This window comes from Lutzomyia longipalpis, chromosome 1 (genome assembly GCF_024334085.1).
Source record: "Lutzomyia longipalpis isolate SR_M1_2022 chromosome 1, ASM2433408v1".
NCBI classification, from domain to species: Eukaryota; Metazoa; Arthropoda; class Insecta; order Diptera; family Psychodidae; genus Lutzomyia; species Lutzomyia longipalpis.
The window spans coordinates 39,789,594-39,816,665 of NC_074707.1; the positions used below are offsets into that span (position 1 = coordinate 39,789,594).

Here is a 27,072-nt window from a genome sequence, read left to right on the forward strand (position 1 = left end):
GATAATTATAATGGTTCATTAGGATTATGGATTAAATTTATAAAGACATTATCCAAATATGAGTTATTAATTACAAATTTACATGTGTAATTTTCTCATCACCTCCCATAAAGCTCTTTTTACTTTCACCTCAGTGCACACACCTCTATATTTGCGAGAAAATTGGATGAGTACGAAGGTGATAAATAGAGTTTGAAGTAGACAAATTCATTTGCTCATATTTGGTTGAAACTTTTCGAGTTGATGAAATTACACCGAACTTTGCAATATTCTTCAACTTTGCCTTCTACACAACATTAATGAAGGCATTGTACCATGGTATACATGCTTCACACGTGCTGCTATGTGATGTGTCGCTTAACTTCAATATATCAAAACATTCCAGTTACAAATCAACGATTTCATGCAGATATATTCATATGTAGTTACATACATATAATATTAATACAATACCCTACTTTATGTACCTAAGGGATGGTCACGTTATTTTGGAAACTCTACAGGAACAAAATGGCCAAAATGTGAGAATTTCAAATAAATTTTTTGAGCACAAAAATTTATTTTCTAAATCAAAAATACTGAATTCTTATCAGTATTTGGCCATTTAACAAGAGTGCAAGCAGATTTCAAAATTTTGGTTTAAAAATTGGCTTGAAAATCGCTCTTAAAAGTCCCCGAGTTTCCAAAATAACGTGACCATCCCTTATATTAAATCCACTATGTACGGTACATCTCGTATTTAATGAAATTGATGCTAAAACATCTGCATACAAAGTGAAGTGTCTTGTAATATTATCCACAAAGTACAACATAACGACGACAAATCCACCGCTGCAGAAATATCGTATTTTGAAACTGCAAAGTAATTTTCGCATAAATTAAATGAATTCATTATTACCATTATTCCTACTTGACAAACAACTTTCTCTTCTAACTCAAATGGAGAGCTTTTCATTAAAAAGCTCAAACTATTTTGCACGCGTCAATTTAATGCAACTTTTAAATTAAACCTAATCCTACAAAATCCTCATATTTTCAAGACAAATTTTCTGTATTACGTGAAAATTGTCATTAAGATTTGCAAGTAGGTACAAAATTTAGTTAAAATACAACGAAACTTTTCATCCTTCCTCTTTTTTTTTCAATATAAGACTTTTACTAATCTTCTAATCTCTATTTGTTTTTAATTCTAAAAATTTCCCCCCACATAAACATAAAAATAAATATGTACACAAAGCTCAATGAAAATTCTTGCATCAAAAGTTGATGAAAAACATGATTATGCAGTTGAAAAAGTTGCTCATGTGAAGTTTCTTTGCGTGGTTCGTGGCAGCTTTTGCCTACGCCATCTGAACACACTGATATTTACTTCCCAAAGTCGCCTTAAGCCCGATGACAAAGTTGTACAAAAAGAAAAAGCAAGTAAAAGACTATCTAAACGAGCTCCTTTTACTACCAGTCAAAGAAAAACTCATGAGAGTAAAAGACTATCTCGAAAACTCTCACAGCATGGTGCAGCAATACAAGTTTTTTTTTCTTAAATTGCATCATTTAAATTCATATATGTATTTGCAGGAAAAACTTTTCTTTGCGTTCAACTTTTCAAGTTTTGCCATATAGTTCCTTATTTTTGCTCCTTTTCCCCTTTTAACAGCCCTTTCCATCTTAGATGTGTACCACTTCTCTGTTTCAATCGTTTTAAGAATTTTCTAAATATAAACTAAACCTTTTGACAGATGTGAATATGTAGCTTGAAAAAGAAAAGCCTTTATCTCTAAAAACACTTAAGATTACTTAAAGTCCTGTAAAATTATCGAAGCACTTATAAATTTATCTTGAATTAATTCATTTCTAAGAAATGTGCTCGTAATAGTTGATTTTTATTGAGGCACACAACTTTCACAGCAGTAAAAATTATTCTTGCGGTTAATATGCATTTAATTTCCTAGTTGTTGAAAGCAATTTTAAAGTTTTAATTAAAATTTGGATCATCTAAGACTCATTGTGCTATTTATTATTTTAATTTGTTCAAATTGTTAAATTTTTGCTCAAGAACCTCCATTAATGTTCCAATTCAAGAAGTTCTTTGTTGTCTGTTTTTTTATCATGTGAACAGGCTAAACATTAATGGAATAAAATTTTTTTGATTATATGTTCTAAATCTTCACTGAATTTCCTTCAAACATTGAATTAATATCACCAATGAAATGACTTTCCCAGAACTTCTGAGTTAATCTTTTCTCTATAAGAACATATGTTCAGATAACGAAGGAAACTTTACAGTTCAGAAGATGTTGCTCCCCCAAGAAACTCCTCTTAACTTTACTTATAGTTTCTTAATTGAATGTTTGCTCTATCGTACTTCGTGAGAAATTCCAAGTTTTTGACTGATGAGAGTAATTTATTAATAACTGCATATTTTTTAAAGTAAGTATACTAAAGTACATTCCATTATGCGCAAATTTTTAAAAAAAATTATTTTGTGAATTCATTGTAGCAGAAACTAAAACATTTAAAATTTTGCCTTTTAATAAAATGAAATCAGCCATGAAATTATTTTATCAAAAATAATAAACTCTTTTAAACTTTATTTAAAAAAAAATAATAAAATTTGAAAGAGATTGCTAAAAAGTCAGGATTTTATTTTTTAAAACATCTAACTATTTATAATATAGATAGGCTATGCAAAACGTATACGTGTGAATTTTGTACATTTGGAGCACTAAGCAGAATAGTGGATTTAAATTGAAATTTATTTGGAATTTGCTGCAGAATTGAATGAATTTTCATGCAATCAATCTTGTTTCGGATTTTCAGTATTCTCTTTTATTTTCAATTTTATTTTAAATGCTCTAACTTACTGAATATTGGATGGCAAAGGCAATACAAAAATCAATAAATCACTAAACACAGAGAAAAATGCAAAATATTTGTTTTTTTTTTTGTACCTACTCTATTTCAAGTCATCTATCACAAATAAAAAACGCATGAAAATGGGGATTGTTTTTAAATACATGATTGATTTTGTGTTTAGTTTTTAATGGCTGAAATTGTAATTTGCTAAAAATCTTGCTGAACGACAGCCAATGTTTGTTTTTGTGTAGAGTATTTGGAATAGTTTATAAGTAATAAAGTTTGGAATTTTATTTAGGGTATCGCATAAATCGAAATACAGGAATGCGTTTAACTCAATAAATCTTTAATCATCCATTAATACCCGGATGGCCCTTTGTTCTCGTCTCTTATTCAATATCAATGAGCTTTTCCATCCAATTTTCCTAATAATCACCATCTAGGTGTTTATCGTGGCTTCGATTAGTGCCATCTTCGCAGCAAACACGCCTTCAATTTGATTTCCTTGTCAAGCTTGACTACCCATCAAGCGGTAGATCATGGTGGCAATTAGTGTATCTGGCATAACTATTGATTGAGACGCAGCACACGGCGACCCAATTAAACTTCCATCAATATTCACGGGGAAAATGTCTATCAATAGAAGGAGCCCAAGGCAGCCGTCAGGGGAGTCCCGGAGAGTTGTGGGAGGATGTGCGCAAAATAGGAATAATGAAATTTTCATTGCTATTGTGAGTCAATTTTCCGCGTAAGTCTGAAAAATTCATGAAAGCTCAAATGGGGAATCTGACGACCTATGACCTCTTGTACTGACCCATAGGTAGTTGTGCATTATCCATGAAATTCCTATGTTCAGCTGAAGAAATTTACTTCCTAGCGGAATTATTAACAGTACGCTGATTCTTTCAATGAAACTAGTGGACCATTGTCCATTGTATCGTACATTGTCTTATAGTTTTAACAAACTAATCCGAGTAAAAGAAAACTCTACAATCATTTTTGGAACTTCAAAGAGAAAATTACTTTGCTTCCCAAATTGTAGTTATGTTGTCTCAAAAGGGTTTTCCTTGGGTCCTTAACTAAAGGACTTTGGGAATAAAGATAAGAAAGTGCGCTTGAGAAAATAGAAAGGAAGGAAACGTATTTAATATAATGGTAATTACACAATAATAATCTTTACGATTATTGTCAACATCCCAGAAATCGGTGAGGAGACATGAGAAAAGGGGTTTTGGATAAGAGAGAGAAAGCCCCATTGAGCTTATGTTTTAACTGATAATTCTCGTGTTAAAGATGTCTTTTAATTATTTCATATGCATATAAGGGATGGTCGGCAGTGGTATTCCTTTGGGCAAAATTCCACCCACAAAACTTCCAACAATTCTCATAAACCGAACACGTGACTCGGTCCTTTGGTGCGTAGAAAATATAATTATTTGGGTGGTATGTGGTATAGATGGTGATGAGCTACAGGAGTTGGCCCTTAGGGTGATTTTGAATAGTTGAGTAGAGAACAGCTTATTTTGATGTGTTTCTAGTTTTCCCCTCATGAAGAGTTTATTTCGTCCCACCTCCACCCATGAAAACCATTTACCGACTATTATGCTTCACTTAAGGTGTGCTGATGACACTCACAATTAATTTACAGCAACACTTTATTTCCTTAGTAGAAAAGACCTGTGTATATGTATGTAAGTTTACCCACTTCTTGTGAGTTTGCAAAATTACATGTGCAAATTCGCAGAAGAATAATTTACTTTGAAATATTCCATCGTGGAAGAGATAAAGTTTTTCGTACAGAAAAGCGCTTTTCTCACTCACTGAACTTTATACACTGCCGACTACAAATTAAATTAATTAATTTAATTGAGATGAAGGTAAGTAGATGATGGGATGGGGGGGGGGAGAATATTTTCAAATCCCTCCTACAACTACAACTAAGAAAACTTGGATAGTTTTAATTGTGATTATAGTTTCATAGTTAATACAATTTACTTCCACAATAGGAGATTCTTGTGTAAAAAGCAACTTAAAAGCATTTTACATATTTTATTTTATGCTAAACTTTTCTCATTTCTAAATAATTGTGGACTATCTTTTATTAAAATAGTCTCAATTTTTGCAAATCTTTTCATTGAATTAATTTCAACGAAATTGTTACACAACATCAATTAATTCTACTTTTTCAAATGAGCGCAAAAACATGGCCTTTAACTACCCATTGAGAAATAAATCCTTTTGCAGTATTTTTTTCTTGACCAATGACACCACCTCTGAAAGCTATGTAGCTAATTTAATTGGAAAAGCAAATCAACTCAAAGAAATCACAGAAAGAGAAACTTTCGCGTGAATCTAACCAGTGTGAGAAAGCATTCTTGCAACTAATTAAAAAAGTATTTTTTCAACTTGCAGAAACAGAAGTTTCTTTTTTTTCTTCCACCGTAAAATGAAACTTTCTAATTATATATGTATGTTGTTTTTCAAAGAAAAATGCTTTTAGTCAGGAAGATATTGCGAAATTACGAAAGGACTTGTGGGAAAAAAAAAACAAAGTGTGGCAAAGGAGTAAAGGGTTCACTCTAGCTTGGCAAGTCTGGTTGGAATATATATTTGCAAGTTTACTTTTCTCTGACTTGAATCTACTCCTCGAGTTCTCAATGTGCGTTTTCGTTGGTACAACAAAAAAAACTTTGTTAAGAAGAATGTTGTTGAAGCTTTTTTTTGTATGTGTGGTTTGGGAGGGTTTTCCGTATCCTCTCCATTTTCTTCAAGCTCATATACCCAACGAGAGAAATCGCTTGAAAATAGGGAAAATTTTCGTAAATCCGTCGGCAGGGATTTGTCGAGAATTGGTCAAAATCTCGACGCCTCGACGAAAATGGGGAATAAAAATCCCAATTTTTGTGCCGACAGTTCGTCGAAAGCATCTTCCCTATATCTGCCCAATTGGGAAGCTGATGTCGAAACGTGGCCGACCATATTCCGACCTACCGTCGAAATAGGGCAGAAATAGGAAACATTTTCGAAAGTATGTCGACATATATTGCTTTGACTTCCTCGTTATTTGTCTCTTTCTCCCCAATAATATTCAATTCAAACAACATATTTTTATATTCTTCTGCTCTTTTCACACATCAGATGATTATATTGGGGCCTCCATGGCGTTATTTTACATGACAACAATAAAATGCCAAGACAAAATGGAACACGATATTAATGTAAAATACCTGACAATGAGATACCAATTGTCATAGCCAGGTACTACGATTCAGACTTATGGGGGTGAGTCCGGTCCGTACGTCCCCATGGCCCACGAGTAACTGAGCCAACCGTACTACGGTGGTTGGGAGAGAGAGTCACCTTAAGACGCCCGCCAACCCCACACACATAAGCCAATCTGTCCTATACCATGACAGTTAGTACCAGCGGTACTACATTCGGCCATTCCTGACTTTTGTGACGTCCTCGGCACAAGCTAGGAAAAGCAAGACAGATTGACCGAATTTTCCCGTGATCTTCGACCAGTATACTTCGCAATGAATGCGATAACAACTGCGGTCCTTTGTATAGAGTACAAGTCTGTATTAGACAACAACTCTTTGCACAAACTGAAGATCATATCAAAATGTTCCCGTGGAACCTCTTCCGACCAGTATGCTTCGCAAAGAATGCGATAACAACTGGGTTCATGTGTTCTAGAGTGCAAGCCCGGCACAGTGGACAACAACTCTATAGACAACTGGAAGAATATATCAAATTGTTCCTAATGGAACCGTACTTGGTAGTCCAAGTACACAAGGGTTCTGTTTGATTTAGTACGCCAGTGCACATGACACAAAATCATCACACCCATGAACCTACAGAAGGTTCTTTCAACACAGCTTTCGCCATGTTACTTGTTTCTCATGGAACATATGTCTAGACTTAGCTTACCCAGTTCCAGGAACCGTAAGCTCGTTCCATAGAGACTAGTGTCTCCGAGAAACCATTCGCCGTATGACTAACTGGATTGATGTTAATCAATACGACATTTCAGGTTTTCAACGTAACAGGCCCACCATGCAAGCATGATGCCTCTCCGCGAAACCTCGTCATGCTTTATCTACACCAGTATCATTTACTCACAGACTCATGATTTGTCTCTCTATACCATCCGTTCAACGAAGACTCATGAATGTTGTCTTTAGTATTAACTGGTTGCATAGATACACGACCTGAATGTCTTGTCTAGCTTACAATGCGTCCATTGATCGCCCAGACCTACATTCCTATTCATCCATTCTACCATATCTACTGAGACATCAGTTGGTTCTATGGATGCTTGAAGAGCCAGTTTATCACAGTTTTTCTACTGATCACATAAACATAGTGAATTGCTCTTCCATGTGCACAGGCACATTTCTCTTCTCCTGATACCTCAACATGTGAAACATTTATTCTAGAGGACTTCGTTTCACCCAGATATCCCATGCTTTAGTAAGCCCTATTCCGAAGAGAAACACTACTCTTAACCTGACACACATCAGCCCTTGTCACCTTGCCGTTCTCTAATTTATATGATTTACGGCATGCCTTGACTTGTGGAACCTCTGACGTAACCTGGAGTTCCAGTTACTCCCTCCATTCACTGACGAATTCCTCCCATCCTAGACACCAAATGTCTACATTTCCTCCTTGGTTTTTTCGTCTCGGACTACACTGTGAACAAACCAACCGATTCTCCTCACTTCGGAGAATTTCTAGAACTCCTTTTTCCCTCGGCTTGTTCTATTATCCTGACCAGAGATTAATGAAAAACTACCAAGATCCAAAAATCCTCATTCGTCAACATTCTTTCCACAACGCAGCCTTAGACTGTCCAAAATTCCCTTCCATGAATCTATACTCTTGACAGAGACTCATCTGCGTCTATAGCCACTCTTCGTCGATTCCTTTCATCCTCAACAGATGTGAATTTTAACCAGATGTCACAAATGTTCCTATTGTTCATGTATTCTCACTTCATGTAAACAAAATTTACATTAAAGAATAAAACAATATATATTTTTTTTATTTTAATTCATTTTCTTTTCCTCGCTGAAAGAAACTTGCAATTAAAGGTCATTTTTGTTGCGTTGCATAAGAATTAAACCCTTTTTTTTTTCAATCCCTTTGAAATTTTCATCTCTTCTTTTTTTTATGAAAATTTCAACCTTGTGGTTTCATACATAATTCTTATGCAACTCAGGCTTTGTTTGAATAAAATCGGTTTTCATCTAAAAGATGATATTCCTACACAAAGCCTTCAACTGTAAATGCATTACAAAAGGAATAACTTCTCATTTTTATTCCTTAAATCAGTCATAATTCTCTTAACCTAAACATGTTTAAACATAAAATTCAACATTAAGAGAATATCAGGGGGTTGAAAAGCGCTTTTCAGGGTTAACATTGAAATAAAATTCAATAATATCAACACAACCAATTTGGAGAATACCACTCTCCAATCTAGAAGAAAATACTTGCGATTTTCCCTTCTCTTTTATTTTGCATGCATTTGGTGCATGTATCTCTTCCCCGCATCCTGCTCAGCGTGCCAGGCTCGCTGTGCGATGCAGGCCCTGTTGGTGTGAGTGTGTGTGTGATGCTCTCTGGTCGCTCGCTGCTGCGCTCCTCGCTGCTGCTCACACATACACGCGTACCATCCATGCGCGCGCCGCTCTAGCACACACACACATATTGTTCTCTTTTTCTCACGCCACGTTTTTGCGCATTGAAATTACGCCCGAAAATGTCATAATTTTTCACACGCGGTCAGCTTTTCCAGCTGCAAAACCGTTTTTCACAGTTCAGGGAAACATTACGCGGATTCCCATGCCACGGAAAAGCCCCACGAAGGACTTTTTTCCCCCTGCATTTCGCGACGAACACGTCACGACATGTCAAAAATGGCACGTATTTTCTCGCGATTTTCACGACATTTCGACGCGTTTTCACACAAAACGGCACTTTTCCCGCCGAGGAAAACTATAAAAGGCACACACGGGTGCCACAACGCGATTCTCTACGCCGCGAAAGTCCCAAAACGGTGGACTTTTTCCGCGAATTCCACACGGTGACGTCAAAGTGACGCCATGGAATTTTTTCACTCGCGTTTCTCACGAATTTTACGTACACGCACTTTTTCCACTTCCGCGAACGAGTTTTGGGCTTATCCCACTTCTGAATTGTAAAATACCTGACAATGAGATACCAATTGTCATAGCCAGGTACTACGATTCAGACTTATGGGGGTGAGTCCGGTCCGTACGTCCCCATGGCCCACGAGTAACTGAGCCAACCGTACTACGGTGGTTGGGAGAGAGAGTCACCTTAAGACGCCCGCCAACCCCACACACATAAGCCAATCTGTCCTATACCATGACAGTTAGTACCAGCGGTACTACATTAATAAATATTAATATTTTTATATTGCGAGTTATCCTGACGCTTGGTCTTTGGAAAACCATGCCACACCCTTTTCCCGTCATGAATATTTGCCATAGGCGATAAAATGCCATTGCATTTCACAAATTCAAATTTTTAATTATATTTTAATTGCACATAAAAAAATGAAATTTTCCAAAACCTTGTTGAAAGCATTTTTAAAATTTCTTTACACATCCTAAAACATGTTGGCCAACTTATTTTGGATGCAAAAGTCTCAGATAATTAATAAATCGAATTTAATTTTAGCAAGTAAATTTTTGATTTGCCGCGCATGAATAAGTACGCCATTGAGCTCATTAACCTCCAAACCTTAAAGTCCATCTGTTGACAAAATATGAAATCAAAAATCTGGAGAAGGGCAGAAATTGGGAAGAAATAGGGCAAAAATTGAAAAGATTGTCGAAAGCATGTCGAATATTAGTCGACAAGCGGCCTTATTTTTTCCCTAATATTAAAGGAAATGGAGGAAGGAAAAATTTCGACAGACTGTCCACACCCAATTCCCTATTGGGAAGGCGTCGAAACTTTTTCGAGATATCTTCCACTTGGACTGCCCAATTTTTTTTACTTAAAAATAGGGCAGAAATTGGGCTGCTTGATAAGGAAATATGCCGAATATATTCCGAAAGATGATTTCCTTCCAAAATAGGGCAGCTACTTTCGACATATTTTGGAAATTATTTCCACAAAGTCAACATTTGGGAAAATAGTTCTCGTTGGGATAGTTGGTGAAAATTTTGTTCTGAACCCTTTTGAAACGTTATTAACGCCTAAATAATTAGGTATGGTTTTCTCTTCTATTAATTTTTAATTCTCTCATTTTTCAGACCTTGGGGATATTTTGTTTGCTTTGTGCTTATTTTATTAGATCCTTCTGGCTTTTTTTCCCGCACAATTTCCCAACATCATTATTTGGCTCCCTCTAGGTATTTCGTGGAATTCCAATTATATATCTCCAAAACACCCCCTAAAAGCGAGAATATTTTCCAGTTGAGGGAGAATGAAAAAAAAGCCCAAGAGAAACTCATCCGTCAACGGTTGAGCTCCATAATTTGTATATAAATCATAGATTAATGTCGAATACGTGACATAAATAACTTTAGCGTGCATGTTTCTTGTACTTTATGTTAATAAATTAGAGCTATCGTCAGGGATAGGTATATTTGTCATCTTAGAATATTCCAAAGCTTGGTGGTTAAGCCATTTATTCCTGACACATACACACTCATATATATGTATGTACCCACGCGGAAATGCGAAGAAAGCCATTTCGACATTTTCCGGCGAACATCCATCTTCACCCCTTTCCACACCGAAGGACCACGCTTTGCGTAAATTTTAAATGATTAATGCGTCGATAAGGAGCTTCAACTGTCACGACAATCAAAGTCCTTTTGATTTATAAATCAACCACTACTTTATCACTAAATGAAAGAATTTGTTTTCAAAATTATTGAAGCAGTCTCTATATATAGAAAAGCTCTTCAGTAAGGCAATTCGTAGGTAATGTTGACACATATTGCAAAATTCATGAAGCGACAAAGAGCAATGGGAATTGAACATTCAAGAACCAACAGACACTGGTACACTGTGTTCATAGGTGCGATAAACCTACGAGTAGTAGGTACATATAGTGCTTAAAATATAGTGTAAACAAGCAAATCAGACACAACTCAATGCACTTCGCCACCATTCACTTAAGAGGACGAAGAAGATGTACTCTCCTACAAGGAACACGGAGATTCGAAGTAAATTTGTAAAATTAAATCAACAATCAGACAAAACTTCCTAACGAGCCATAGAACTTTGTAATCGCACAAGGTATTGTACATATATATGTAGAGAAAGCCATAAGAAGTGGACTACATGGTAAAATGTATGTATGTAGGGAACGTGCTTCTGAAAATCCCTTCAAAGTCACTCTTGGGGATTTTATTCTGAAATTCAAACATTTTAGATCATCAACATTGAAGTGAAATGGACAATAATCTCATTAAAAGAAGATTTTCCACGAGAGAGAAGAACTTTGTAAAATTATGTTTATTTTCTAACATTAAAAGCTATAAGAGAGGGAAACTTTGAAAATGTTTTTCTTTTGCATTGTAGTTTCATTTGGATAAACTTCTCTTCTTCTCAATTACAAAGTGAAATTTTTATTTTTGAAAGGATTTCAATTCTAAGGAATCTACAGAATTTAAGCAAAAATCTTGACATCTCGAGATAGTTTTTTTTTTAATTCTAATATTTATAACAAAGTTTAAATAATTAAATAAACATTTGATTTGCCTATCAAATGCTTTCTATCTTCATAAATAGCCTCAATTATCCGAAAAAAAGTAAAATTATTATCTGAAAGCTCATACGTACTCCACACATATGCACATTATGTTGTATATTGTGCATGTGGATATAGGTATTTATCACATGATTTATGGCAGTCAATTGCAATAAAATTTAATTCATTGTGTAATAATTTTCACAAATCATTTTAAATAGTATTAGATTGCTCTTATTGGCATGAATATAAACTTTATAGCCATTATATTCTTATCGTTAAATCGCTATAAAATATGAATTGCAATTTTGCACTCATACTTATATTAACCCTTTTAGTGTCTCGATATTGTTACTTTTAGAGCTATCTCTGGTCAATAAACTTTTCCAAGAAATATAGCAGTCATGTTCTATCGCCACGTGTTTGAAAGGTATTAAATTTTTCAAGAAGAAACAGAATTAAGTGTACTCAATGGATTTTTCCTTCCATTATATAGAGACGAGGATGGTAGCGAGGAAATCATGTCAATTTTATATGGTGCTTCTTCTACTGGGATAAAGTTCGCCATCCGGGAATTTAATCATCCTGCTTTTCTGTTTAATAGTACACCCGGAGAAGGCGAAACATATAATCAATAATTTTGAAGTAATTTGATGAAGTTAGCAGCATTGAAAAGATTGCTGAATTTTTACAAGCTGATGGCAACTCCACTGGGGGGATTGGATATTATACACTTTTTTTAGCAGCACCAGTAGCACCACCAGCCCCGGCAGATGGGTGAACTTTTGGAGTTTCTCTCCCAGCTCTATATAATCATAAACATTTATCATCCCATTATCTCACACCTCCCTCGGCTCCATTTATGTCAACTATACAGTAGCGCGGATGAAGAATGTTGGGCTGCTGGGGAGAGCATTTGTAATATTTATGTTAACGTAGAGCTTTCATCGCAGCACTCGCCCACGCGTTGCTTATTCCAAATGCCGGGGTTGAATTGAAAGTTCTGGGATAAGCTCTTTTGGGTGAGTCTCTGTAAAAGCTTCACTTCTTAGAAAGAAAATACTTCTTATTTCGCTAAAGGAGGATTCTAGAGTAACTTAATACGTAAGTTTTTTTTTATTTTCTAAGAAAAAATCCATTAAAATTCCTCAAAAGATTTGTATGATTTCTTAACTCTCTCAACTAAAGAAATTAATTTAATTCATTTAAGCTTTACTGATATTTTAGAAAAAAATTTCTTAGAGCTTTCAACTGTGCTTAATAAAAATTTTATTAAAAAAAAATATTTCGTAATGATCCTATTTGTAACCGAACACCGGAAAGCCATCAGCATAATCTTCCGTCGTAATTCCATTAAACTATGATGTATAACAAAAATTAACAACCATTGCCTATGAAGATTCGTTTGGATATCAAGTGAATTTAGTTCAATACTTTCGCCACACAGAAACCAGATGGGAAAGTAAAGAAGGGCGAGGTTCATACAAGGATGGAAAAACGTGTCTGCTGGTGGATGAATATTTGGTGGTCGAAAAAGGCGACACGAAGCGTGGAAAAAAAAACGAAGAAGAAAAAAAGTTCAAATGATGAGAGTGGGTGGATGGAAATTTTCCATAATTTCCCCTTTATAACCGACAAGGCGACTATGTACATATTCCGAGGCAATGGCGAGTGGCGGAGAGAAAGTTTCGAAAGCATTCTCTGCTGTAAAAGTGCAAAAAGCCATATTGTGACGCTCACCCTCCCCACAAATCTTCTCCATATATACTGTTCCCCATGGTGTGGTGGGGTTGCGAGCTTTGGTCCAGAACTTTGCTATATATACGTATATATGTATGTAGCTAAGTGTGCCAAGCAAAAGTTACAGCGATGATTTCATCCCCTTAGGAGGATAATCCAAGTCTGCACATCAGCAAACGAACGGTAGCGATGATATACTCTTTAGCTTCTAAAGATGCGGGAAAAAATCAAGATGATGAGGGCCGAAAAGTCACAAACGGAGTTTGGAAGGAAGGAGGGGGGGGAGAGTCTTTCCTGGAAGGAAACTTTTTTCATAATAATATTCAGAGGTTACACCGCGTAACAACTTTCGATGCAAAAGTTCGACGGGCACAAAATGTTAATATGCGAAATCCAATATTGAGCACGCCGCACGATAAACTCTACTTTCGCACTCGCAAAATTTCACCCTCGTCGTCGCGTGGAATCATTTAAGAAACTCATTAATCCCCTCACAGACACTCAATTGAAGACGAGAGGGAGCTTTTTTTTGTCGGTACCTTTTTTTCTGTACAACATTCTGCGCCCTCCCTCATGAACTGATGATGCAAATTTTCATTTAAAACACATTTCGCACGTTCAATTTAAAACACTTTTGTGGGCTATCGATGGAGAAATTCGAAATTGTCGTTGGCCCGTCTAAAAGTTACCTCTGGGTGAGTTCTTTCCTTAACTACCATGAAAATGATTATGTAGTACACACGACAAACATTAAGCGGAAGCTACTCCCTATAGAAATTTTCTCAAAGTGTATACATTTTCTCGTACAATAATGGTAATGTACAGAAGAAAATTGAGATTTCCAAGAAAATCAAATGAAAGAATTTTCTTTACTAACATGTATGAGATCAGATGCAATTTTTTTGGACGGGATAGTAAACGGAAAGAATGATATTAAAGTTCCAAGAAGTGCTTCACTGCATGAAGCCATGAAAATGAAGCAATATATATTTTAAAGCTGTAATTGAATTGCGAAAACTCGTGAAACTAGATCATATGGCTTTAGATAGCACTCATTCTGTCTGAGAAAAGTTTTAATCGCAAAGAAAAAATCCAAAAAATGCGTGATAATGGGCTTTATTCAGCGACCAAGAAACCCTTGAAATTCGCTTGAAATCTTGAAATTTCAGTGCAAAATTTAAAGATTTCAAGGGTTTCTTGGTCGCTGAATAATGCCCAATACTGAATGATTCTCAAGATTTATGAGAAAATTTTCTTTATTATGGATTTAGAAAATTCTTGAGATTTTTTTCATTAAATTCGCTAAAGAGATTCTTATCGTGAACTGTTCATACGCCTAGCAGAGGGTATCAAGGAGATGAATTTTATTACATTATTTTATTTCTTATTACAGAAAATATGTTTTTGATTTATCACGTCAATTTTTAAACATTAACAAAAGATAGTTCATAAAAAATTACAAAGAAATGTCTAAAGACTCGATAAACCTTCTAACACTGCGTTTTAGTACATCAGAGTTAGCGAACGAATGGTTAACATGATACTCAGAAAAGTAATAAAATTCATTTTTTAAACTATGCAGTACTTCGGATAGGAACTCTTACAACCATCCTCTTGAGACACTCTTCACTCATTTACTTTATACGCTCCTTTATGAGTATCAACTTTTTGACATTCACTTTCATATTCAAAGACTGTGTTATAAACTTATTCTGCTCCTCTTTTGTCTTTTATTTTACATTTTTACATAAATAATTGACGGAAAATTTATTCTCATTTGTGGTAGGTACTATAAAATAATCAATAATTTACTTTTCCTAAGAAATTGTCTTGATAAGATTTAAAGATATTTCATTTCTTAAACATTTCTTTATTTTCATTAAACATATTTACAAACATAAATATGTACAAGTAATATAAAGCCAAAGGCCAAAAGAGAAGCTTTTTTGCCGCAAGAAGTAAACGTTGAGAAAAAAAATCTTCAGTGAGATGCTAAACTTGCCGAATCAACTAAAGCTCTGCTGTACGAAGGAAAGGTAGTGAAGTCACTTGGTGAGTCAATACCTTTATTTATATACATAGGGGAGAGCGGGGTTAAAAAAGTCACTTAAGGGTTTAGAAAAAGCTCAAAATATCATATTTCCCAAACAGATAAAGCGAAATGTATTGCTCAATTCTTTAGGAAATTTACTGCCCTACAACTCTTTCTCAGATCATTTTGTTCTATCCAGCTAGGAAATATGATATTTTAAGCTTTTTCCAAACCCTTAAGTGACTTTATTAGCCCCGCCCTCCCCTATGTATGTATAATATACATATATAATGAAAGATATATAAAATATACATGGATGTACTATAAATCCACAAGAAGTGAAATAGGGGCAAAAGGAGAGCCAAATTGTCTTGCTACGGGTTAAATGTTAAATGGATGATGAATTTTTCTTACTCCACTCCCTTCAAACAAAATTTCAAATATTCACACAGTGAATTACTCCCAGCTGTATTCTTCTACCACCGCAACACCTTATTTGTTTCTGCGAGGGGCCAATTTTCCGCTTTCTCCCTTTCACTTTTCTTTCCCCACATCCGCTATGCGAAATGTGAAAAGCTTTTTTCCCACTGAATGCCTCAATTTTGAGCCAAAAGAATTGCTTGGCATATTCCCATGCATTTTTTCACTTCCACTTCATATACCTCACAAATTCTATTCACGACGCTTTTGCCTTCGCGTAATGAATTAAGTCATGAAACTTTAAGGATTTTTTTTTCATTTTACTTCGTATAGGACTAATTTAGATGCAGGAAAGAAATGTACATTGAGATGAAAATGCATTCATCTACGAGTTCTTTTGAAGAGTTTTCTTCTCTTTTAATTCTTTCGAATAGTACGTCACACCTAATGAATAGAACAAAGAAAAGAATCTTCTTGCAACTGACGTACACGAGGTAACAAAACATCTTATGTTTTATGTAATTAATAAGCTAACTTTTTGTTGTTGATTTGCACTTGAAGTTTTTTATGCTGAATAAATTGAAAAGAATGTAAAATCCTCTCAGTTATAGAGAATTCATTCAGAAGGTGAGAGCTTTGTGTTTTGAGATTAAATTGAGGATAGAGAATTTTTTAAAACTGCGATCTTTGTTTTTTCATAATGCATTTTACCCATTTAGAGCTTTTGGTGATTTTATGTAATAGAAGCTTGTAGAAAATATCTTTCATGTCTCACCATACAATCCATACAAAAACGTTTTTCTAATACGTCTAATATGATAAATTTATTGTCGCGAAACTTGAATTTCAAATGGAAAAGAAATATGCACAAATTGTAGTACAGTCAATTTTGTATTTTTAAGATTTATACCGACAGCATGGGTGGCACAAACACCACGAACAATTCGTTCCAAAAGACACAACACCTCGAAGAAAATTTATGCTGCATGGTTGTGTGCTGCTTTTTTGAGGCAATTCATCAAGATATCCAATTTCATGGGTTGGCGCATGAAGTAGAGCGTATAAAATTTTCATGATTTTATTTGGTGAAAGAAGTAACAATATGTGATTTAAGTTAAAATTGTTGGTGATCGTATGGCGTATGGCCGTGATCGTCTAGTGGTCATGACACCTCGTTGTGGCCGAGGAAGCCCAGGTTCAATTCCTGGTCACGGCAAAAAGCCTACAATTTTTTTTTATTTTACTTTTTCTTCGATTATTAATTGATTTATGCTGACTTTCGTGAAAGTTTTAGTCAATTTTTGGACATCAGAGAATGGAGTGGAGCACAGCCGTGATCGTCTAGTGGTCATGACACCTCGTTGTGGCCGAGGAAGCCCAGGTTCAATTCCTGGTCACGGCAAAAAGCCTACAATTTTTTTTTATTTTACTTTTTCTTCGATTATTAATTGATTTATGCTGACTTTCGTGAAAGTTTTAGTCAATTTTTGGACATCAGAGAATGGAGTGGAGCACAGCCGTGATCGTCTAGTGGTCATGACACCTCGTTGTGGCCGAGGAAGCCCAGGTTCAATTCCTGGTCACGGCAAAGAGCCTACAATTTTTTTTTATTTTACTTTTTCTTCGATTATTAATTGATTTATGCTGACTTTCGTGAAAGTTTTTTGTCAATTTTTGAACATCAGAGAATGGAGTGGAGCACAGCCGTGATCGTCTAGTGGTCATGACACCTCGTTGTGGCCGAGGAAGCCCAGGTTCAATTCCTGGTCACGGCAAACAGCCTACAATTTTTTTTTATTTTACTTTTTCTTCGATTATTAATTGATTTATGCTGATTTTCGTGAAAGTTTTTTGTCAATTTTTGAACATCAGAGAATGGAGTGGAGCACAGCCGTGATCGTCTAGTGGTCATGACACCTCGTTGTGGCCGAGGAAGCCCAGGTTCAATTCCTGGTCACGGCAAAGAGCCTACAATTTTTTTTATTTTACTTTTTCTTCGATTATTAATTGATTTATGCTGACTTTCGTGAAAGTTTTGGTCAATTTTTGAACATCAGAGAATGGAGTGGAGCACAGCCGTGATCGTCTAGTGGTCATGACACCTCGTTGTGGCCGAGGAAGCCCAGGTTCAATTCCTGGTCACGGCAAACAGCCTACAATTTTTTTTTATTTTCCTTTTTTTTTATTATTAATTGATATGCTGACTTTCGTGAAAGTTTTTTGTCAATTTTTAAACATCAGAGAATGGAGTGGAGCACAGCCGTGATCGTCTAGTGGTCATGACACCTCGTTGTGGCCGAGGAAGCCCAGGTTCAATTCCTGGTCACGGCAGAAGCAATATTTTTCAATATCTTTTTACGTTTTTTTACATCTGCCGTGGTATTCTTTTCCCCACGCGGGGAAGACGAATTGATTTCAATAAATGTCGCAAGCTGCTGAAAATTATATCTATTTTCAGTGTGGAAAAAGACTATCAATTTCTCACTCTCTTCCGGTTCTTTTTATAGCAGGAAAATTTAATTTTATCCATCACTCAATATTGATGATTTTCAATATAAAGGGAATCTTTTTATGAGAATATCCAGCACCCTCGAAATTTTATGCTCATTCCACCATGAGAAAAATCATCAATTAATTGTTATAATTTTATGATGCGTCACGTTCGGTAACCAACTTTAATTATCCCCGGTATTTGTGAGGCTCGTGCGTTGACGGCGAATCGATATATATCATTAACACTTTCCTCTCACATAGATAACAATCTACTGCTCGGGAAATTGACGCGTCAACCACTGAGGAGGATTCACAGAGAAAAAAGCATCGTAGAGTATATGTGGAGTCACTACCCAGGAAAAGAAAAAGAGATTTATGTGTCTCCTAGGACACTCTTGTGGGGTTTGAACAGTCAGTGGGAAATTGGTGTGAGTGGCGATAGTCCTTGCGATTGCTTCCGTTCTCATCTATTTCCCTTGGCGATTCAGCAATGGCTCAGAGCTCATTGATGAGGACACAAAAGGTGGGTTTTATTGAATTATCAGATAAGGTGGAATTTTTGTGGCATTCCCACCAAGTGGTAGGGCCGTAGGGGGCGGAGTGAAAGTGAAAATCGAGATCCTAAGTCAATTAATTCAATGGGAAACACGAGTGGTTTTATGGGAGCAGGTCGAAGACCCCCCGATGAGACGACAAAGGAAATAATACAGTGCTGTGTTGAAAGTCATAGCGCAGTGTTGGGATTTTTATTTTAAAATAAACTCTTGACAAAATTATATTTACTCTAATTATTCACCGGATGACAGATTTTTAATATTTTAGGTATTTTAAATTACATAGAAAGTAAGTCAATCATAACGCGTCCAGTTATAAGAGTTGGTGTCCCACAACGTATAGAAGTTAGTTTATACGTTATAATACGATTTGTGATCAGTATTAGTAGGCAAAGTTGATTTTTTTTTGTAAAATTCAGTAATTTGATGCATAAAAATGGTCATATCTCAAGTTCTATAAAACCTACAGAAATTTCTTGACTAGTTATGGAAAGGTATTGAAATAAGCTATAATCTGACATATGTTTCGATACATTTCAAGGTCACCACTAGAACACAAAATGGCGGATTTTTGTTTCACCAAAACAGATTTTGGCATTTTTTATCCTGAAGGAATAGTTCTAGAGGTTTCTGATGTTCTAGAAAGTTGTAGAGTTTTGCAAAACCTTTAATTTAATACCAAGTTGAGCAAAATCGGACAAGCAGTTCAGGAGATATGGCTCTTAGAACTTTTCAAATTCAAGAATTTTTCAAATGGCCATATCTTCTAAACGGCGACATAGATTTTCTTCATTTTCGGACTGGTGAAAGATATTGAGTCAGGCTACAACATATCAAAATTTAAAAGATTTGCCTAATGGGGATTCGGAGATATTGCCCCTTAAAGTTAGGCAATTTTTGTTTTTGTTTTTAGCGCCTCTTGCGGACGTTTTTGGAACTTGGAATGTTCTAGACAGTTGTAGGGCTTCTCAATACCTTTCATTTGATACCAAGATGATCAAAATCGGTCAAGCCGTTCTCGAGTTATATTGAAAAAACACTTTTTGCTTTAGGCCGCCATATTTGCTAAACCGCTTGACCGATTTTCAAGTATGAATTGTCGATGAAAACGTCTCACTGAGCTCTACAACATACTAAAATTTCAGACCTCTAGCTGTAAGGGAAGTGGTTGACAGTATTTCAAAATGGCGGATGGCGGCCATCTTGGATTTTGAAAATGCGAAAAAATGAAATTTTACACCCACATTTCTATAGAAAACTTCAAACCAGAAGTCTCTATCTGTTACCGTTCTCGAGCTATAAGGCAAAGTTTGGACCACCGGCAGGCCGGCAGGCCGGCCGGATCAAAAATTTTCCACCACCATTTTCGTAATGTGGGATGTCTAAAACGTGCTCATACCAAGTTTGAGCCCGATCTGAGGTGGTCGGTTTTTCCGACGATTACAATACTTGGTGTTGGCCACGAAGTGGAACACCAACTAATTATTTAATAGCAGGGAATTGAAACTTTAATTCATTGTAGAGGGGCATCAAGAGCTTTTAAGCTTTATTCTATAAAATCACCCAAAAAATCTAATTTAAAATTAAACTTTTGAATTTCAGGAAGCCTTAAGCAAACAAGAGTCACAAACATAATTTAAAAATAATTAATTCGATTTTTTTTAATAAAATGAGATACGTTTTTCATCACTCACCTTCTTTGCCTCTTCAAAGACAATATAAGCTACACATTAAATTCATATGCAATCTCGAAATTTTATCACTCTGTTGAATGAGATTGAAAGCGATAAAATTAAAAATATTTTTTCTCTCTCCCTTCTGCTGTGTGATGGGAATTGAGAGCTTTCCGCTTCGTCTTCCCTAACGCGGAGAAGTGGATTTTGGGGTTTATGGTATTTTGCTTTCGGGAGATGTAGCTTGTCAAAATGATCTAACACACAGAAAGAGAGGGAATTGTAAGTAATTCAATTGAAATGGAAAGCTCGTAAAAAGGACGAAAAGAAACAATTTTTTTCTTTGATTCCTCCAAACCAAATTCCGTATGTATGAGTGTTGTTTCGGGGGTGGCAAAAAGGGGTGTGGATGGGGGAGAGAAAAAATGAAATGAAATAAAAATAAAGTATTTCCGGGGTGTGGTAGACAAATATAGCGCAATCCCATATTCCTCCTTATCGCAACATCCCCCTGATTTATTTACTGCGCGCCAATCGTTCCCCAAGTTGTGGATGGGGAATCCATCAAGTTTGGCAAAAAGCACGAGGACGCACCCCCAACCCCCGTATGCCGATGGGGATCTCGTGCGAGAAAAGTGTTTTTTTTTCTGGCGCAGCAATAATGGCAGATTGTCGAAAAGCTCCATATACAGGAAAATGACACTCCATGCCGTTGTTGGGACTCAAGGAGGTAAAGATTGGAGCAATTTATATTTACCACCTATCCATTTCTCGTTTTCTCTTTCCTCGTTGAATATGCCTAGAATTTTGATATATAGAATTGTGGACGATGTATGGCGTAAGTTTGCCGTTTCTATACATCATTTAATCAACAAATTTACCCAAATGAACAACATAAACACTATATATGTACAATACATAGCATAAGTAAATTGCTCTCACCCAACTCACGGATGAATTTATTTTACATTTTGCAACCATGTCGTTATGAAAATTTGCAAACCACTTGAATTTATTCATCATCCACTCGAGTGACGACACTTTTAAATAAATCGTCCATATGAGATTAATTTATTGCATATCAGGTAGACCACATTTATGTAGCCCACCCCCCACACGTACACACACCAAAAGTCAACTGCCGCCTACTCGAACCACGAGTAGGCGGCGTATAGCTTGGATGATGTACATCAATTTGAATGAATAATTTATGTGCCAATTACGGAACTATTAAATAAATACAATGGCGAAATTATAATTACTGCATCGCTCATTCAAATTGCACTGGTGGAAATGGTGTGAATGATGCTTTACTTATTTAAAATATAGTTTCTTTCCTTTAAAGCTTAAATCATTTTCACTACTACAGCAAAAGATTAACTGATCCCTATAATTTAATTACTGGTAATAAATTAAGAAAGTTTCCTTATATGAGAATTTGAGCCGTTTAAAAAGCTTCTTTTTTTTCTTACTAATTTTGAACTTTACAAACTAATAGACTTCATTATAAAGACTTTAAACACAGCTCTTGTTTTTAATTAAATACGGAAGACCACCTTAATGTTACTTCCGCCCAAAATGTTTTCTTTTTTGAAACTTTCTTGAGAAAAGCAAAAGGTAAAAGTTCCAAAATTTCAGCATTACTTTCAATCATCCTCCCCAGCAGAGCAATAACACTTTATTTTCAACCGTGCATGTGTACATTATGTCAACAATTTGCACACTTGTGCATAATAATTTTTCAGTAAAGTACACTTTTGGTGACATTATGATAAATTTTATAGCCACTTTACGAATATTTTTCAAAAAAAAATTGGACCAAAAAATGGTTATGATATGAATCAATAGAAATTTAATGAGTGCGCATAGTTTAATATTGAAAATGTAATAATATGCACATGCTTTCATGGAGGTTTATTATACAGAAATTAGCAATGATTGTGAATAAATGAAAAATAGAATATTATTTATAAACGGGTAATTGAGTTAAAAATTTTAAACTAAATTCTATTGGGAGGAATATACTATTTACTATCAGATAATTTGTTTCATCCAACATGGTATCCCATCCCATTGCCTCTCTTTATGCTGTAAAATGCAATTGCACCCTCATTAATTTGAATGTGACGCCTTTTGTGAGGTACAGTACAGTACACACAGTAGGAGTGGGGGCAAATTAATTTCTAATGATGTAATTTTGTATGGTGTTCCTAAACTAACATTGGATACCATTGTACGTGATTGTGCGAGGGACTCGGAGTGAATTTTATGTGTTCCCCCCTATCAAATTTATTTGTGCAATTTAATTCTTTCCACCATTTCCCATGGGGAGTAAGAGTGGAAATGTTCTCATAATACACATAACATCCATCCTGATTGAATACGAAGCAATTATCTCACGTGATTTCAGGTGGAAAATCTCTACTCTGCCATGGGGATAAACAATGTATTTGAGTTTTATAGATACACACAGCGAACTCTTTGCAAAAACACATAAATACAAAGGCAAGGAGAGACGGTAGTCAACCTGTACAACGAGAAGATTACCATACTTACCAGGCGCCTCCATTTTCAGTACAAACACTTTTAGTTATCCCACTTTTCTCTCTTAGTCCCCGGAGTCGCTTCTCATAATTAAGCACATGCCAGTGTGTTTTCGTCTCAGCAGAGCACGAGAAAGTGGTGGAATCTGTGTGTGAAGAGACCCTTTTTTGCATCCCACCCCCAAAACACGAGCCCACCCTTATAATCATCCCATCATCCACGGCATCATCCAATTTATGCCTGTGCAGGGGTGTGGGATCAAAGGCGCTTTACTTGAAACACAAAACACTCTCTCACACATCGATTTTCACGAAAAGTGATGAGCAACAGAGGTAATATGGGAATAGAGAGAATAAACTCAAGGTTTTAAGGCGAGATAATCCCTAATCCAGACACCTAAGCAATCACGCATCAAACCCACTTGTGATGGCTTCCACTAGAGACCTTTATTAAGAGAATTCTCCTTTTAGTACCTTGGCATTTTGGAGAGAGAAATCCTACTCTGTAATGTAGTTTTAATTTACTACCTTGGATTTATTCATCCACGTGCCTTGAGATATATTAAACATTCATTGAAAATTCATTGAAAATCAACTGAAAATTTTATCCTTAAATAATCCCATAGAAGAGTGCCCAAATTTTATTTTAAAATATGTAATGAGCATAAGGAACACAGATTTTCACTGAAATTCCATAGAAAATTTAGGAATGATTTGTACAAAAATTAAATAAAATCAAATAATATTGAAAGAATTCAGTATTTTTTTAAAGTATTTAGTATTTTAAAAATTAATTAGAAATTAATCCATTCTACCTTTAATATCCCAAAAATTAACATTAAATTTTCATTTATAGAGAAGCTTTCACGAAAACCATTCAAACGCCAGCTTTTATTGGTTTAATTGTTTTTTCCGGAAAGGAGTTGATGGCAGAATGTATGAAGGATGATCCTCTATCGCAGAACAATTTTAACCCATCTCATCTTGTAGGGGAACATAAAAAATAGAAGAATCGCGAGAGAAACTCCCCAATATCCACTGGGATCACATAGAAAAGTGCAGTGAAAGTACAGTCCGGGAAAACATAACCTCAATTTTGGAACACCATTGAAATGAATAGGAAGACCTTTATTATGTTCGACCATCGTGGCATCGGGACCTCTTGAGCTTCTTTATAACCTTCCCAACCTTTCCTGCCTACCCGGATGAAGATTTGAATGATTTTTGCTTTACAACTTTTGTCTTTCCGGACTTCTCGTTGTTGAGTTTTTTTTTTCTCTTGGAGTGCTTTCCCTTGGAACTGTAATCGACAGTTTTGTGTAAAGTAACAAAGCTTTCCGAGGGCCTACTTTAACGTTCAAGGTGAGTTTCCGGGAAGCTTCCCGCAAGGCCCCAGAATTCAATTTCTCTCTCATTTTTGTAGATTCATCCTTATGGATGTAATTTCAGCCTAAAGGCGGCCAAGCATGATGATGATGATGATGACAAAGCCTCCGGATCAGCTCCTCTTGTGGTGCTCAACAGCCTTTCTGGCCAAGGGAAACATCTGAAGCTTATGGCACAGATGTTGCAGAATATGTTTCCCACAATTAACGTGTCCACATGAAGATGATGCTGAATATTTCAAAGAGGGAGTTGGAGCGGAGTCAGATCGGAATCTTCTTGCCCCCGTAGATCCAAAACGTCCACCCAAGTACAGGAAACGCCCTGCTGTTGAGCCCATATCCAAGAGAAAGCACTCCAAGAGAAAAAAAATGTACGGGTAAGCTGACCAAGCTTACGGGAGCTGTGTTTCTTTCAGTGTACCAATTTTGTGAGAGCAAACTAGAACGCAAATTAATTTAAATACGCGCAAAGTCGGGAGAAGTTGAAAAGTCATACCCTAATAAATCTTTGAAACGCCATATCTCGGGAACGGCTCCATAGATTTTCGAGTTTGAGCTATCGTTGGAAAGGTCTTAACCTCAACTATAACATATTAAAATATGAAGTAAATCGATAATGGCATTTTCGAAAAATTCGAGTTCGAAATTTTCGAAAATATTGATTTTGACTTTAGCGCCTCTCGCGGTCATTTCTCGAACTTGCAATGTTCTAGACATTTGTAGGGCTTCACGAAACCTTTCATTTGCACTTGAGTTGATCAAAATCGGACTTGTAGAACCCGAGATATGACATGCCAACTTTGGAAGGCTATATCTCGAGAACGGAGACATAGATTTTCTTCATTTTTGGCATGGAGCTAGATAATATGGTCAGCTATAACATATCAAAAAATGAAGCAAATCGATAATGGCGTTTTCGAGATATTCATCGAAAACTTATCGAAAATTTTATTTTTGATTTTTGGCCCTCTAGCGGTCACTTTTGAAACTTCGTATGTTCTAGAGAGTTGTAGGGTTTGTTGAGAGCTTTCATTTGAGCCCGGGTTGATCAAAATCGGTCAAGCTGTTTTCGAGTTATGGTCGATTTTCGATGAAAAATTGTGGCGGCCATATTGACTAAACGGCTTGACCGATTTTCGAAAATGAGGTATCGCTGGAAAGCTCTTGATGGCCCCTACAACATATCAAAATTTCAGCCCTCTAGCTATAATAGCAGCTGAGACATATCGAAAACAAAATTTTGAGGTTATTCAAAATGGCGGACGGAGGGGTGGGGGGGTGGATTTGACCTCATAATCGGATGTCTTCCAGTCGATATTTAAACTTTGCCGTTTACCGCAAGTCTCTATCTATCACCGTTCTCTCGCAATTTAGTGTTATACTACGGACGGCCGGACGGCCGGACGGCCGGCCGGAAAAAAAATTTTTTGGCGCATACGTTTTTTGGATTGTGGGGACCCTAATTCGTGCTCATACCAAGTTTGAGCCCGATCTGACGACTTTCGATTTTGCTCGGTACACAAAAGCTGTGTCTGAAAGAAACACAGCTAAAACTCAACAACGAGAAGTCCGGAAAGACAAAAGTTGTAAAGCAAAAATCATTCAAATCTTCATTCGGGTAGGCAGGAAAGGTTGGGAAGGTTATAAAGAAGCTCAAGAGGTCCCGATGCCACGCTGGTCGAACATAATAAAGGTCTTCCTATTCATTTCAATGGTGTTCCAAAATTGAGGTTATGTTTTCCCGGACTGTACTTTCACTGCACTTTTCTATGTGATCCCAGTGGATATTGGGGAGTTTCTCTCGCGATTCTTCTATTTTTTATGTTCCCCTACAAGATGAGATGGGTTGAAATTGTTCTGCGATAGAGGATCATCCTTCATACATTCTGCCATCAACTCCTTTAAGTAATATTAAAAGACTTCTCGTCCACTAATCCTCCTATATTGATGACCTTTTTAGCGGAAATTTCAAAATCATTTTCCTTGTTTAGTTTTCATCAGTTGATTGGTTCGTGGGAAATATGAATTTTCGCATATAAATAGCAGATGCGCTATTAATATAGTGTAGTGACGGCAAAGAGCTTATAAACTGGTACACGTACATAATATGGTATTGGTTTCAGCTCCATTTTAGTTATCGTGTTGACCATGCTAGCCATGTGTACCATGTGTTTGTGTAGGTATATTTATTATCAATATTGAGATTAAAAACTCTATTTAATCATCTAGGAAATACATGTTTCAACAGCTTTTATTGTCTATTTTGGAAATTTCAAATTGTGATTTAATACTCAAAACGATTAAAGAAGATTTTCCACCAAATGCTAGGCTATTGATTCTGAAATCATCTCTTTAAATTTTGGGCAATTCTCTTGTGACATTGTTTGAGAAACTTCCTTGACCACTTCTGTACACCTCAGGGCACTCAATGTCAATGAAGAGTTTATTGTCAAAAGAACTTTCAAGCACAACATACCACAAGTTAATTTTGAAATGCTCCGACTATGACTAACTATTCATTAAATTAACAGTGACATTTTAAAGGACTAACAACATGAATTTTCACTTTGAAAAAAAAGCATGTCAGTTACACCGAAATATTTTGAAGTATTTTTGTTTTATGTAAAATTAAAATT

The 27,072-nt window shown here is 35.9% G+C and overlaps 1 protein-coding gene and 7 non-coding genes across 9 annotated transcripts in view; 7 read left to right on the forward strand and 1 right to left on the reverse strand.

Moving 5' to 3' along the window:
* LOC129787307 (DNA-binding protein RFX2) overlaps nucleotides 1-27,072 on the reverse strand; it is an 865,065-nt gene that overhangs the window by 218,869 nt on the left and 619,124 nt on the right. The gene's annotated exons all lie outside the window — the stretch shown is intronic.
* On the forward strand, nucleotides 16,933-17,004 carry Trnah-gug (transfer RNA histidin (anticodon GUG)). The gene has a single exon. It is a non-coding gene; the product is annotated as a tRNA-His (tRNA).
* Trnah-gug (transfer RNA histidin (anticodon GUG)) lies at nucleotides 17,119-17,190 on the forward strand. The gene has a single exon. It is a non-coding gene; the product is annotated as a tRNA-His (tRNA).
* Nucleotides 17,305-17,376, forward strand: Trnah-gug (transfer RNA histidin (anticodon GUG)). Its single transcript has one exon. It is a non-coding gene; the product is annotated as a tRNA-His (tRNA).
* Trnah-gug (transfer RNA histidin (anticodon GUG)) lies at nucleotides 17,492-17,563 on the forward strand. The gene has a single exon. It is a non-coding gene; the product is annotated as a tRNA-His (tRNA).
* Nucleotides 17,679-17,750, forward strand: Trnah-gug (transfer RNA histidin (anticodon GUG)). The gene has a single exon. It is a non-coding gene; the product is annotated as a tRNA-His (tRNA).
* On the forward strand, nucleotides 17,864-17,935 carry Trnah-gug (transfer RNA histidin (anticodon GUG)). Its single transcript has one exon. It is a non-coding gene; the product is annotated as a tRNA-His (tRNA).
* On the forward strand, nucleotides 18,048-18,119 carry Trnah-gug (transfer RNA histidin (anticodon GUG)). The gene has a single exon. It is a non-coding gene; the product is annotated as a tRNA-His (tRNA).